This window comes from Chenopodium album, chromosome 6 (assembly GCF_948465745.1).
Source record: "Chenopodium album chromosome 6, dcCheAlbu1.1, whole genome shotgun sequence".
NCBI classification, from domain to species: Eukaryota; Viridiplantae; Streptophyta; class Magnoliopsida; order Caryophyllales; family Amaranthaceae; genus Chenopodium; species Chenopodium album.
This window is the reverse complement of record NC_137839.1, coordinates 58,236,086-58,251,337: the sequence shown is the minus strand read 5'-3', so window position 1 is coordinate 58,251,337 and position 15,252 is coordinate 58,236,086.

The window sequence follows — 15,252 nt, the reverse complement described above, 5'->3', positions numbered from 1 at the left end:
CCCGTATATCCCCTGGTAGTGAATGGACATACGGGGCGGCACAAACTCAGCAAGACCATCCTGATAAAACAGAAGAAATCAGTAAGGTATTACTTGGGGGCTACTTAGCGAAAAATAAAAAGCTAAGAATCTTACCTCACATCCTAAGCCGGTACAGGGGCTGGAGCTAATAAAGGTAGTAGCTCCTCAGCGTAACACCGCCCAAGGATCACATAGGACCGCCAGAGGGAACCAGATCCCTCGGCCATGCTCGACAACTGTCCCTCGTCAAACATGTGGCGTGGCGGAGGAGCAGGAACGACGAAGACATCATAAGAGTGTTGTCTAGCGACCTCTCTCTCCTAAATACACAACCGCTCCGTAGGTCCCCAGAAAATAGCGACGCTCAGCAGAGTACTGTGCGGCTAATCCAGGGACTATCCAACCGCCCCATGGTCGGTATACCACCTCAGGTCCATATAAAAAACACCAATCAGGCAAGAATATGTCTAAAACACCGCGGAAGAGCAAGATAAACACTAAAAGTCGTACCGAGATGATCCAGCTCCGGACACGTGCAGTAGACATGTCCACATGGTGGCCGCCCCAAGAGGCGCTCACCGGATATCCTCTCGGCGATGGTCTTGCCGACGCAACGGAAGGAAAGTACTCGTAGAACCAGATCTACAAAAAGTTAAAAGCGTGAGTAAATGCTAACTAACATGTAGGGCTAAACTTTATAGGGAATAATGTTTACCTTTACGACCTTCCAGAAAGCAGACAAAGCGACGTTCGTCCTAAAAGACCGGTGACAACACGAGTCCCTCAGCGCACGAACGAAATCAGCATAGGCCAAGCTGGCCCAGTCATAAGTCCCGATCCGCTGGAGATCACGGACAGCAGGGAGGTAGTAAAGCAATGCCCTACTACCCTTGTCAGGGGAGAATGTCCCTGACAATAACATCAGCACAAAGATGCGCACCCGCTGCTCCCGGGTGGTCGCATCATCATCAAGAGCCGCTGCCACCGTCGAGCGGCGAATCCCTCTAGCACTGAACTGAGTCGTCTCGACCTCAGCTCGGGCCCGAATAACAATCGGCCCCAACAACTCCTCGACCTCTGAAGAAAAGACGTCCTGTGATGAGACTGAAGTCTGTAGGGGTGACCATCATCTCGCCCCAGGGAAAATGGAAGGTGTTGGTGGTGTCCCAAAAGAACTCCACCAAAGCGCGCACTACGTGATGACCCCCGCTGGAGGCGACCACAGCCTCGGAGGTCTCGAACAGAGTAACTAGCCCGTAGGACTCCCATAGGAGTCTCGTCTCAAGGTCCCTGGCGATGTGCATCCTATACAAATCGCCTAGACCATCACAGCAAGAGTCGTGATGCCGTGTCCTCCCAGGCTCGGTTCCCCGTCTCACCCTCTCAGAAATGTGGTGGACAGAGGCAAAGAACAAAGTCTTCTCATCCCACTCCGGGAGCCGACCAAGCGAAGTGGACGGCGTGGCGTCGTCCTCCACGGGCTCATGCTCCCGTCTAGTGTTTCGGGACCGTGAACTTAAGCCTCGTTGTCTATCCATGCTACATTGTGCAGAATCATCATAAATTAAGGTTCTAAAGTATCTAAGGTTTCTCCTAGCCGCATGATACTATGTTCACAGAAAACAGAGTACGTAGTACTAAAACAGAGCATAAATTCAAATTGAGCATGACAATATTTTTTCAAGCAATCAAACAATTTCTTGCAACACTATAGTGATTATTGTGACAAATTGAACAAGAATTGCTAGCAAAAACATCAAGAACAAACCACATTGTTCTTCACGACCTTAAGAGGTCCAACAATGGCAGATTGCTCATTTCTTCACCAAATTGAGTCAAACAAGTCTCAAATTACTCCCAAGGCGATATATAAACATAAACAAGCAATTTCATGGCATAAAACTTAATAAACAAAGTAAATTGAGCATCATAGAATTCGAATTTTCATAAAACTCGTGAATAAACATGCCAAGAATTCATCAAAACCGGTGTGAGTTTGAGAAAAACTTACATAGATCGGGAAAAAAGATGAGAAGAGCTTTGATTTGCAACAAATTTGAGCGAATTCGGTTGAGAAACGAGCAAGCAATGAGCAATTGAAGCTTTCGGTTTCCTCGAGCAGCTTTCGCGACGAACAGAGCCGAGAAATGAACAGAAAACGGGAATTTAAAGAGAATCCTGTGCTGGCGCCAGTCCCTAGGTATTGGCGTCACCATCTGGCATCAGCGCCTGGCGCCAACATTAGCGCCTGGCGCCAACATCAGCGCCTGGCGCTAATGCTAATAGGCTGGCGCTGATGGTTTTTCAGCGACGCCAAAGCACCCAGCCACTTGTTGGGGTTGTGCTAGCCTTCTGCAACATATTTTTGGGTTCCTTGGTACGCTAGTTAGCCCCTCTAAGAAATTTGACATGATTAAGTAATCGGCTTGATTACGTAAAGTGATCGACCTGATAAGAGATCGTCTCACTTAGCTTAAAGCGCCTAAGCATTGGCTCATTAGCAAAAGGTACCGACATATAGGTTCAAGAGCAAAAGGCACCGACATATAGGTTCAAGAGCAAAGGGCACCGACATACAGGTTCAAAGCAAAAGAGCGCCGACGTAAAGGCATAGCGGAGGCAAAGTTCAGCCGAACTTTTTAAAGATCGACAGGCGTTGATCTTCGGTAATTTCCTTTGGAAAGTTATTGCATCAAATGAGGATGACTTCAAGAGAAGATATCTTTGACATCATTCCCTAGCTTGCGGAAAGTTGTCACAAACAACTAAAGGTAATTTCGGGCGAAGTTGTCTTCGATCATATTCCCTTAGGCATGGAAGATGATCATAATGCGGATGAGGATTGTTTCAAGAGAAATAATCTTCGATGATATTCCCTTGGACGCGGAATATTATTAATGCGGATGAGGATTGTTTCAAGAGAAATAATCTTCGATGATATTCCCTTGGACGCGGAATATTATCAATGCGGATGAGGATTGTTTCGAGAGAAATAATCTTCGATGATATTCCCTTGGACGTGGAATATTATCAATGCGGATGAGGATTGTTTCTAGAGAAATAATCTTCGATGATATTCCCTTGGACGCGGAATATTATCATTGCGGAGGAGGATAGTTTCAGGCGAAGCAATCTTCTAATTTGAAAGCAGTTACAGGCGTAGCGGTTTTCAAGTGGGATGGCATTCTCTAGCTTGCAGAAGGTCATCAAAACAGCAAAACAACAGTAAAGCGGCAACAATCGGTTACCTTTAGAGACGTGTGCTTGACGGTGCAAGATACGTGTTTCTTAACTCTTCTATCTGTTTAACTAACGCTAGTTTTGTAGGTATCGGCGTTACAAGAGTGGTTGACAGGGTAAAGTCGTATCCCCTAATAAAAAATAATTACCTAAATCACTAACTAAAGTAGATAGGGAAGTAGGGTCGATCTCCACAGGGAAACAAGTCTTTTTACTCCTAATTAAATATTATAATCTAAATTATTTAAGTAACCAATATTAAAGTTGAATAGGAAACTAAACTAAAAAGAGTAGAAAAAGGGAGAAAATAATATATAAAGGATCTAGGGCATAGGTTCACCAATAAATAATACTCCGGGGTAAAATAGGGTAATCAATCATTGACATTGCATAGATAACAAGATTAACAGGCTCTTGCAATTTACTAATCAACATAGATCTAACAGGCTCTCGCAATTTACTAGATCTAAGTTCTTATTGAAAGTTTCCTTTAATATCAAATTAACATCTGCTCGATTCATCAATTTAATATTGCTATACTTTTACAAGCCGCAATTGTAAAACATTAAAACAATCCAATAAGAAATTATCATGCAATACCAACAATAAATAATAGTCAATCATCAATGCATCAATTAACCAGATTGTAAAGGGCTCTCGCTACTTATTACAATCACACAATTAATTTATCGGTATTAAATCTCATCTCTCGATTCTTGACTTAACCATTTATAAATTAACTTGCCTATTGAAACTAGACCTAAACATTAATTCTCATTTCTCGATTCTTGAATCAATATTGTCAAACTCATGCATAAAAGATAGGCCTAATCTAGTCACATATCATTAAATCAATCAATAGGAAATTAATCTAGCATTGATAATCAACAACAATAATTTACCCCTTCATATTATTTATTAGATCCCCATAAACCCTAGAAATTAAACTACTCACACATATTAAAAACTAAACTAATCAAAATAATAGAATAAATCATGATCAAAGGAATAAAATAATTAACTAAGATTAAGGGAAGAGAAATCGTTACCAAAATAAATCTGGAATTAATGAAAGAATTAAGAACAAAAGTTTAGAGAGAGATTAAGAGAGAGAAAACTAAGTAGAGAGAGAAAGTCTAAGAGAAAGGATTAAGAGAAGAAGAAGAGATGATCCTAAAATCGTATTACGGAGGAGTATTTATACTCCGTACAAAAATCCTAAACTAAAACAAATTAAAACGACGCTAAACGTCTCCTAAATATACACGCGCCCGATCGGGCGAGGCACCGCCCGATCGGGCGCGCCTTTTTGACTCTAACACTAATCTCGCGCCCGACCGGGCGTGTCACCGGGCGCGCCTCCGAGCGCCAGCCTTTTTGGCCGGGCGGATCATTTGGGCCAATATCTAGACTTCGATTGAGCTCCAAATCTTCGGGCCAATCTGGGTTTCCTCTTTGGGTCTTGAATACTCGGTCCAAATGCCCCGGTATCACCTATACCGAGCCCTTAATCACCGGTTCGATGGCTCCAACCGGCCTTGGGCTATGAAATCTGGTCGTGCTTCTCTAACGCTCGTGATTGTTCCAAAATATCTCGGGAAAATACTCCATAAGCATAAATCCCTGCAAAAGTCAACCAAATCTACGAACACACTGGAGAACACCAATTAGTAATAAAAGTGACTCTAAAGAGCCAAAAACACTACTAATTATGACCAAGGGACGGGGGTAAAATACTATATAAAATGGACACATCAGTGGTTTAGGATCGCAGAACGTTCTGAATCATTCTCCGTCCCTATCGATACTTTGGCTTTCGTTTTCGAAACTTGCGTTACTCCAAACTCAGTCAAAGTGGGGGCTTCTGTAGACACCCATTTGTGTCTCCCCAAAACCAAACCCAGTGATGAGTACCTTTTACGTCGAATCATAATCGAATGAAACGAAAGTGTGGAAAGGTCTAGTGTTGCGGAAAGTTTTTATTTCTTTTCTCTTCTCCCTGTTTTTGAAAACTTTATTTTAATAAAACAGCCAATATAGTTTGGTTGGTCAATGATATGGGTCCAATAGTAGTGTAGTTGGAAGGGGCTTGCAAAGACCTTTCCAACGATATATTATAAGCCCAATTCCGATGAATATTGAGGAAGTTATGGCCAATTTACTAAACTGGGCCCGATTTGAGCTTTATGTATGGCCCAATGATCTAGGGGAGGGCCTAATATGATTTATCATTCCTAATGCAATTAGGAATGATTTTAGTCTTCTAGAATCTTCTAGAAAGTTCTTTTCATTCCTAATTCAATTATCATTGATAAGTTGACTTTGTTGACTTTTCAGAGTTTTAATCAAAATCAAATAGCATTTTCGAAGAAATTATATTATTTTATCTTCCAGTACGGGAAATTTATCAGATTTTCGAAAACCTGTTGAAATCCAGTTTGGCGTCCAACCCCAGGCCTTGGCGCCTGGAACCAGGCTTGGCGCCAGACGCTAGCCATTGGCCCCTGGCGCTAGCCACTGGTGCCTGGCGCCAGCTAGCCAGGGTTGGCGCCAATCCTGTTTTGCGAGCGTCAGACTCTGTTTTGTTAAATTATCTTTTTTGGCTGATTTTCTCTATAAATATCGTACCGAAAACTCCGTTTTCATTCATCTACAATTCATTCTTCAATCATCATTCATCTACGATCATCATCTACATCTCTCCTTCACCGATTCTCAACAAACATTAATTCTTTAGCATTCTTTAATTCCTTCAAATGTTTCTTACTTTTATTATGCTTTAACATAAATATTGTTATAATTATGATTATTATGATTATTATTATTATTCATGATTATTATTGATTATGTTGCTTGATACATATTATATTTATTCTATATTGCTTGATCACGCCTTTATGCATGTTTAAAGGGAATTTGTACTTGCAACCACGCTTAATAAGATAATTAATAATCTTGTTAGGGTTAATTGTGATTATAATTCAAGTGATCGCCAATAATAGTTTATTTGTGCATTAACATTCAACCAACATAGATTAAACAGGTTTAGGGTTAATCATATTGATTGCATGTTGATCAGAAAGCGCACATGAATACGAGCAGATTAAAGTAGAGGCCTATTATTAGGGCAGGTTCAATCTCTTTTAGGTTGGATTTGTACCATCATCCCCGAACCCTTATTTGGTTCATGACCTTATGGAGTCGACGATCTCTTGGATCGTTAAGGGGTGTAACCTTCATCCTATGAACGGTTTACAAGTTCCTTAAAAAACTTGTTGGCGACTCTTTTGCTCTATCTTCTTCCCTTTTGGACGCCACCGTACTTTAGTGTATGATCACAGTGGGGTTCAAGCTAGTGGGATTTTAAGGCTTGACATTATTCCCTACAAGTATGCACAACAAATAATGCACAATTAGTCAAGTAGGCACAATATGATGCAATGAGTTTGCAACATAACCATGGCTCTAGTTCTCTAAAGTTTGGGATATGGGTTAGTCAAAGAGGGTCCATGGTTAATTGTCCGGATGCACCGCGGGGAAGCCTTACTTTTTGAATGATTGGCGCGAGTGGATGGGACACTGCGAGTTAAAAAACTCGCTTCCATGGTTTGGTGAATTCAACATTCTCAGATGTGCCCTTTGTTGCACTGAGCGTTCAATAAGGTAGATGGAGCATGAATTCCTAGAGGCTTATGTCCATATGTAGAACACATATGGGTTTCATAAAAGTGAGAAAAACTCAATCAGGAAGTAGAATTGAGAAAACATTTCTAAAAACTAGTCAAAATTAGAACGCATATTTCTGGCTCGGAATTGGAAGAACTTGTCGCCAGCGAACAGAGGCCGGCGCTGCGATTTGGCTTTGGCGCCTGGCGACAGGAGTGTCGCCTGGCGCCAGAGTCAAATTTACAGCGACAGACTCTGTTTTTTGACGCTAGTTCCTACATGCCTCAGCAGTTTTCTGTGCTCGATAAAATTTTCCAGTTTCGCGTAGCATTATTTTGATCCTAGTTGTGAAAGATATTCCTCAAATTTCCTACGTGTAAAAATCCTACGTTTTAACTTATTACGGATGGTCTTTCCATTGAGATATTTTTTATGCATATGACAATAATGTTAATCAAAATTACGCACATGAAATACTTAGAACTTTTTGAGTCTCATCCACTCATTCTAAATCATTGCCAAAATAAATTTTAGTAATTAAAATAGAAATCCTCCCTAGTGGAGTCGCAAAAAACTATAGGGAATATTTCAAGCATTACCCCAAACTTGAACCCCACTGTGATCATACACTTAAGTACGGTGGCGTCCAAAGGGAATGAAGATAGTGCAAAAGAGTCGCCAACAAGTTTTAGGAACTTGTAAACCGTTCACTGGGTGAAGGTTACACCCCTTAACGATCCAGGAGATTGTTAATTCCAATAGGTCTGGAACCATGACTGGTAGTTCGGGGATGAAGGTACAAATCCAACCTAAAAGAGATTGAACCTGCCCTAATAATAGGCCTTTACTTTATTCTGATCATATTAATTTGCGCTTTCTGACTAACATGCAATCAATAGGATTAACCCTAAACCTGTTTATCTATGTTGGTTGAATATTAATGCACAAACAAAACTATTATTGGCGATCACTTGAATTATAATCAAATTAAACCTAAACAAGATTATTAATTATCTTATTAAGCGTGATTACAAGTACAGATTCCCTTTAAACATGCAAAAAAGGTGTGATCAAGCAATAACAATAAATAAAAGCAGCAAGCAACATAATAATAATAATAATAATAATAATAATAATAATAATAATAATAATAATAATAATAATAATAATAATAATAATAATAATAATAATAATAATAATAATAATAATAATAATAATAATAATAATAATAATAATAATAATCATAATAATAATAATTTAAATAATCATAATTAAAATAATCATGTCAGAGCATAATAATAACAAGATCATAGGCCTGATACTAAAAAGAAATAACAAACCCTAGCATGTCACTAAACATCATAGATCAAATATATCGCCCTAACATGATACTAACATGATATTATGAAAGAAAATAGGAAGCATCATAGAAATCATAATTGATTTAAGAAACTTATTGTTTACCCTAGGCATGATACTAGGAAGCATTCTTTTAATCATACTTGATATTAGAAATTACCCTAAACATGATACTAGGAAGCAATAAAACATCCAAACATGACACTAGGAATCATAAGAACAACCTAGACATGATTTCTATATCATAATATTAATAAAGCAATTAAAGCACTTACTTGGATGTCTCGTATCTCTTTCTAATAACAAAATACACACGTTAGTAACTTCAAGGAAAATAATAAAATCAAACAATTAAATTAAATAATTGAAAGAGAGATTAGGGACCAAACCCTCAGAAATTAAAACCTTTCACGTCTAGGGCGAAGGCAAATTTGAACTTGGCTAGGTGTTTCTTGGTCTTGTGAATGCGAAATTTTGAATGCAAAAGCTAATTTAGAAAAGAGAGAGAGAGAAAGTAATCAAGAGATTCTTGATGAGAGTTGGTGATTTTTTATGATTGAAAACGGAGGTTTAAGAAGGCTATTTATAGAGAAAATCAGCTAGATGTGATAAAAAAACGAATCAGAGTTTTGAAAAGAACAAAACAACGTGGCGCCAAACGCTGGACACTAGCTCCAGACGCCTGGTCTAGCGCCAGACACCAGGCATGGCGCCAGGCGTTGGAAACAAATTTCCACGCGTTTTCTTAATTTGATAAAATTTAGCTGTACGAGAGGGCAAAATCGTATTTTCCTAAAAACACTTCTTTTATTCTGATTAAAACTCAAAAAGTCAACTAAAGTCAATTTATCAATGCTAATTAAATTAGGAATGAAAAGAACCTTAGAAGAATCTAGAAGACTATAATCAATTCTAATTGCATTAGGAATGATAAATCAATATTAGGCCCTCCTCTAGATCATTGGGCCGCATATAAATATCAAACCGGGCCTAGTTTAGTAATTTGGCCATAACTTCCTCATTATTCATCGGAATTGGGCTTATAATATATCGTTGGAAAGCTCTTTTTGAACCTGACCCAACTACATTATTATTGGATCCTTGCCATGGACCAAACCAAACAAGATTGCTTGTTTTCTTAAAAATAGGTTTTCAAAAACAGAGAGAAAGAAAAGAAATAAAAACTAATCGGAACACTAGACTTTCTACACTTTCACCTCATATGATTATGATTCGATGCGAAATGTACTCATCACTGGATTTTGTTTTGGGGAGACACAAATGGGTGTCTACAATAGGTTAACCCTAAACCTGTTTAATCTATGTTGGTTGAATATTAATGCACAAATAAATCTATTATTGGCGATCACTTGAATTATAATCAAATTAACACTAACCAAGATTATTAAGCGTGATTACAAGCACAAATTCCCTTTAAACATGCATAAAAGGCATGATCAAGCAATAACAATAAATATCTAGCAACATGATAAATCATCATAATAACAATAATCATAATAACAATTATAACAATCATAATAATCATAACAATAATCATCATAATCATGTTAATGCATAACAACAGCAAGATCCTAGGCATGATACTAACAAGATTAATAACAAACCCTAGCATGTCACTAAGCATCAAAGATCAAATATATAGCCCTAACATGATACTAACATGAATATTAGGAAAGAGAATTCGAAGCATCACAACAAGCATATTTGATATTATAACCTTTATCCTAAACATGATACTAGGAAATTATTGTTGTCATTCTAAACATCAAATTATGGAAAGCATCCTAACATGATGCTAAGAATCAAAATAAAAACCTAGATATGAATCCTATATTATAATATCAATAAAACAATTAAAGCACTTACTTGGATGCCTCGTACCTCTTTCTAATAACAAAATACACATGTTAGTAACTTCAAGGAAAATAATAAACAAACAATTAAATCAAATAATTGAAACAGAGATTTGGGACCAAACCCTCAGAAATTAAACCTTTCACGTCTAGGGCGAAGACAACTTCGAATTTGGCTAAGTGTGTCTAGATCTTGTTAATGCGGAATTTTGCTTATGAAAAGGCTAGTTTAGAAAAGAGTGAGAGAGTATATCAAGAGTTTCTTGATGAGACTTGGTGATTGAAAACGGAGGTTTTAAGAGGCTGTTTATAAAGAAAATCAGCCGGATATGATAAAAAATGAATCAGAGTTTCGACAAGAAAAAAACACGACACTGTCGCCAGACGCTAGGTCTGTCGCCAGGCGACAGGCGTGTCGTACGACGCTGCAATAAGTTTTTCCATGCATTTTCTTATTTTGATAAAATTTAAGTGTACGAGAGGGTAGAACTGTAATTTCCTTAAAAACACTTCTTTTATTCTAATTAAAACTCTTAAAAGTCAATTTTTCAATGTTAATCAAATTAGGATTCAAAAGAACCTTCTATAAGATTTTAAAAGACTATAATAAATCCTAATCGCATTAGGATGATAAATCAATAATAGGCCCTCCTCTAGATCATTGGGCCGCACATAACAATCAAACTGGGTCCAGTTCAGTATTTTGGCCATAACTTCCTCATTATTCATCGGAATTGGGCTTATAATATATCGTTGGAAAGCTCTTTTCGAACCCGACCCAACTACACCATTATTGGATCTTTTCCATGTACTGGATTGGCTATTTTCATAAATAAGTTTTCAAAAACAGAGAGAAAGAAAAGAATTAAAAACTAACCGCAACATTGGAGTTTCCACACTTTCACTTCATTCGATTATGATTTGACGTAAAAGGTACACATCACTGGGTTTGGTTTTGGGGAGACACATTTGGGTGTCTACAGAAGCCTCCACTTTGACTGAGTTTGGAGAAACGTGAATTTCAAAAACAAAAGTCAAAGTATCGATAGGGACGGAGAATGATTCAGAACCTTCTGCAATCCTAAATCATTCTTGTAACGCCAATACCTGCAAAACTAGCGTTAGTTAAAACAGATAAAAGAGTTAAGAAACGCGTATCTTGCACCGTCAAGCACACGTCTCTTAAGGTAACCGATTTGTGTTGCATTTGTCGTTGGGACAACCTTCCACAAGCTAGGGAACGCTATCTTGCTGTTTTGATGATCTTCCGCAAGCTAGAGAATACTGCCTGAAGACTGCTACGCTTGTAACTGCCTCCAATTCCGCCGTGATAGTCTTCTGCAAGCTAGAGAATCCCATCAAAGATTTCTTTGCCTGAAACGACCTTCTTGCGTTTTGTGACCATCTTCCGCAAGCTAGGGAACACGATCAAAGATTACTTCGCCTGAAGCCATCCTCATTTGTTGCGACAATACCCGGAAAAGTATCACCGAAGACCAACGTCTGTCGATCCTTTTTTCTTTTGCTATGCCAGTGCGTCGGCTTTTTGCTGCTTTTGAACCAGTATGTCGGTGCTTCTGTTGTTTATGAACCATTATGTCGGTGCCTTTGTATTATGAACCATTATGTCAGTGCCTTTGCAATGAGCCAATGTTTAGGCACTTTAAGCTAAGTGATATGATCATTTATCAGGTCGATCACTTAATGTGATTGTAACCGAGCCGATTAATAAATCATGTCAAATTGCTTATAGGGGCTAACTGGCGTACCAAGGAACCCAAAATTGCTATACAAGGTCAAAACAACCGTTTTGAGAGGCTTCGAGCTCTATCGTCGCTGCAACGCCGCTGGCGCCGCATTTTTTCTCTTTCGCCAGACTCTGCACTCTATCGCCAGGAGACAGAGCTGTTGTTCGACGCCAGAATCAAGAATTCCGTATAAATCCCTTTTCTTCCTCATTTCGCTGCTACTGCTCTTCTTTCTTCGAGTTTCGCCGTGAAAGTTCGAATTGCTTGTTCTTGCTCGTTTCTCAATCAAATTTGCTCAAATTTGTTGCAAATAAAAGCTTTGATCATCTAGTTTCCTTATCTGTGTAAGTTTTTTCCAAACTCACTCGAATTTCGACGAATTTTGCACATGTTTGTTCACGAATTTCTTGAAAATTCGAAACTCATATTGCTAAATTTGCTTTGTTTGTCAAATTTTATGCCATGAAATTGCTAGATTATGTCTGTATATTGCCTTGGGAGAATTTTGAGGCTTATTTGACTCAATTTGGTTAAGAAACGAACAATTCACCATTGTTGACCTTCTTAAGGTCGGGAAAATAATGTGGCACGTTCTTGATGTTTTTGCTAGCAATTCTTGTCCAATTTGTCACAATAATTATCATAATATTGCAAGAAATTGTTTGGGTGAAAAATGCCATATATGCTTGAATAGAAATTGTGCTCTATTTTAGTACTACGTACTCCGTTTTTTGCAAACATAGTATCACGCGGCTAGGCGAACCTTAGATAATATAGAAACTTAATTCTTATCAATTTTGCACAATGTAGTATGGCCAGACAGTGAGGTTTGAGTTCACGGTTCCGAGACACGCGACGGGAGCATGAGCCTGTTTAGGAGGACGCCGACCCGTCCACTTCTCTTGGTCCCTTCCCCGAGTGGGATAAGCGGACACTGTACTTTGCCCTTGACCACCACATTTCTGAGAGGGTGCGTCGCGGGATTACTATTAGTAAAACGAGCTGCCATGGCTCGGGTAATGACACCCTGGGCAAGCTGTATAGCACGTACTTCAGCGTCGACGAGGGATTGCGGCTTCTCTAGGAGTCTTATGGGTTGACTGCCCTGTTTTGGGCCACGCAGGCCATGTATTCTTTTGACGGGGGCCACCGTGTGGTTCGTGCTCTGGTGATGTTCTTTTGGGACACCACCAACTCTTTTCACTTCCCTTAGGGTGAGATGATGGTCACCCTAGCCGATTTTAGTCTCATCTCGGGACTGGAGTTCAGTTCTACTACACTACCATTCGACAGCTCCATTAGCGTCTACTCTCTTGAGGTTGATGAGCTGCTAGGTCCGATTGCTGTTCGGGCTCGTGCTGAGGTGGAACCATCACGATTCAGCTCCAAGTACATTCGTCGGTCTACTCTGGCGATAGCTTTTGAGGACGATGCGACCACCCGAGAGCAGCGGGTGCGCATCTTTGAACTTATTTTGCTGTCATGGCACGTTTTCCCCTGACAAGGGTAGTAGGGTTCTATTCTACTACTTTCCTGCCGTCCGCGATCTTAAGCTGATCAGGACTTAAGACTGGGCCAACTTGGCCAATGCTGACTTTCTGCGCGCATTGCGAGACTCCTATCGACACTGGTCTTATATGGGAGACATCACTCTTTCCAGCTTCTGGAGAGTCGTAGAGGTATACTTTATCTCTTACAAAGTTAGCTCTAAGCTTTTGTTAGCAGTTGCTGATATCTTTTATCTTTTGTAGATTTGGTTCTACGAGTACTTTCCTTCACTTGCGCAGGCGAGGCCATCTCCACGTGAGTTTCCTGTTGGCGCCTGTTGGGGAGGCCGCTACAACAAGCAGGCGACTATTGCCCGTGTTCGATATTTGATCCTCTCGGTATGATCTTTTGCATAATTATCATCATTGTATTGCTTTTGGTAGAGCTTTATCTTTTGGGGAGTACACTGCTGAGCGTCGCTACTTCCTAGGGACATATGGGGCGGCGATGTACGTAGGAGAGAGAGTTGCTATTCAGCACTCCTCAGAGATTCTTGTCGTCCCTGCTCTTCCGCCACGTCACATGTTCAATGACGTGAGGCTGCTCAGCATGTCGGAGAGGTCACCTGCTGGTACCCCTTGGCGATCTCATGCTATCCCAGGGCGGTGCTGAGAGGAGGAGTTGCTGCCGTTGTTAGCTCCGGCCCCTGTTCTGTCTGCGGAGGCAGCGATATGATTTTTATCTTTTACCTTTCGCTAAGTAGCCCCCAAGTAATATTTTATTCACCTTAATTTGCATTTTGCCAAACCGAGCCTACTAAGTTTGTGCCCCCTCGTATGTCCATCCACTATCAACGGAGATAAAGCCTATCGAGGAGATAATTCCTTCGGCTCCCGAGGATCAACGCTTTGTTGAGCGATCTATCCCTCGCCACCAGACTCGAGTGAGTTATTTATTTGCTATTTGTTCATATCTGTCTTGTATTGTTCCTGATTTTTATTTCTTTAACAGTTCTCGCACGAGGTGGTAACGGCGATGGCGAGGTGCATAGACGCCTGTAGACACCCATTTGTGTCTCCCCAAAACCAAACCCGGTGATAAGTGCCTTTCACGTCGAATCATAATCGAATGAAACGAAGTGTGGAAAGGTCTAGTGTTGCGAAAAGTTTTATTTCTTTTTCTCTTCTCCCTGTTTTTGAAAACTTTATTTTAAAGAAAACAGCCAATCCAGTTTGTTTGGTCCATGATATGGGTCCAATAGAGGTGTAGTTGGATGGGGCTTGCAAAGACCTTTCAAACGATATATTATAAGCCCAATTCCGATGAATATTGAGAAAGTTATGGCCAATTTAATAAACTGGGCCCGGTTTGAGCTTTAAGTACGGCCTAATGATCTAGGGGAGGGCCTAATATGATTTATCATTCCTAATGCAATTAGGAATGGTTTTAGTCTTCTAGAACATTCTAGAAGGTCTTTATCATTCCTGATTCAATTAGGACTCTTCAGAGTTTTAATCAAGATCAAATAGCATTTTCGGTTGAAATTATATTATTTTATCTTCCAGTACGGGAAATTTATCGGATTTTCGAAAAAGCGTTAAAAATCAGTTTGGCGTCCAACCCCAGGCCTTGGCGCCTGGAACCAGGATTGGCGCCAGGCGCTAGCCACTGGACTCGGCGCCAACTAGCCAGGGCTGGCGCCAATGTGTTTTTGCGATCTTTAGACTCTGTTTTGTTAAATTATCTTTTTTGGATGATTTTCTCTATAAATATCGTATCGAAAACTCCGTTTTCATTCATCAAGAATCATCAAGAAGCATCATCTATCATCAACTCTCCTCATTCACAAAGCATTC